The following is a 447-nucleotide window of genomic DNA, read 5'->3' on the forward strand; positions in this document are numbered from 1 at the left end:
CGAGTTCACGGACGCTCTACTATTCAATAGGCATTCCAGAATTTCTTGGTGTCCCTTACTGGCTGCTATTTCTAACGGCGTTAGGTAGCTACCATCCCTTTAAGGAAATATTGGAAGACTTACGAATACAGAAAATTGGTAAAAAGCACGTATTTTCATACCTTTTTTCAGTTTCAGCGCCATTTTCAAGTAGTGTTTTAACGACAGTAGAGTGGCCGTAAGAAACCGCTATATGGAGAGGTGTTCTAGAACGCTCACCTAAGCTATTTAGCAATGAAGGTGATACTTTGCAGAGTAATTCTACTGTTTGCGTATTTACTGCACCTCTATTTAGAGAAAAATTTAAAATTGGTATTTCTAATATATGCGTATAAACGTTTATGGATAAAATCAGAGAATGTACAGCACCTGCACGCCAAATGTAATGGAGTGTTGTCGTCACCATCA

Source organism: Trichoplax adhaerens, genomic scaffold, assembly GCF_000150275.1.
Source record: "Trichoplax adhaerens TRIADscaffold_109 genomic scaffold, whole genome shotgun sequence".
NCBI lineage: Eukaryota > Metazoa > Placozoa > Uniplacotomia > Trichoplacea > Trichoplacidae > Trichoplax > Trichoplax adhaerens.